The 705-nt window shown below is 21.1% G+C and overlaps 3 annotated features.

Annotated features, from left to right (window-relative positions):
• Positions 1-71: 71 nt before the first annotated feature.
• Positions 72-92: a sequence feature (AT_rich).
• A 140-nt stretch (positions 93-232) lies between these two features.
• Positions 233-412: a microsatellite.
• A 112-nt stretch (positions 413-524) lies between these two features.
• Positions 525-587: a sequence feature (AT_rich).
• Positions 588-705: the final 118 nt, after the last annotated feature.

Below are 705 nucleotides of genomic sequence, written 5' to 3' on the forward strand. Positions count from 1 at the left end.
AAAAATAAACAATAGAAAGTAATATAGATTTAACAACAACAATGAATATTATAAATTAGACAAATGAAAACATTTAATATTAATTATATAATGATTGGACTTGTGATGGTGTAAACTCACAATATATCACATCAACTAAAGACTCTGATAATACAGAGATTGACAAAGAAACTAACAATAATTATAATATTATAACTTCTCAAACCAATGAAAACACAAACAAATAAATAAATATCATTGTTTATATTATCTTTCTTGTTTTCACTTTAATTTCATTCTCTGTTATATTCGATATTTATTATGGTATTATCTTATTACTATTACATTACTCATTTTTCTTTTCATTTTTCTTTTTAATTCATTTTTTCATTGTATTTCTTTTATTCTTCTTATACACATTTTGTTCCTATTTCATTTATTCTCCTGTGTCATAGTCAATGTTGATATTTTTTACTTTTCTTTGCACCAAAAAGAACTTATTCAATAATAATGAAATTTATTATATTCTTTGCATGAAAGAATGGATAAAAATAATTGAAAATGAAATAATAATAATACTTTATTAGATAATTATAGTAAAATAATTACAACTTTTTTGAGTTACACTCAACTTCAACATTCATCTGAATTCTCAAATGTATTTCTTTTAATCAAATGAACCACGTTCTAACTCTGCTGTTGAATAAACAAAACAATAATATTCAA

The sequence above is a fragment of the Entamoeba dispar genome, genomic scaffold (genome assembly GCF_000209125.1).
Source record: "Entamoeba dispar SAW760 scf_1105229461783 genomic scaffold, whole genome shotgun sequence".
In the NCBI taxonomy this organism is placed as follows: domain Eukaryota; phylum Evosea; order Mastigamoebida; family Endamoebidae; genus Entamoeba; species Entamoeba dispar.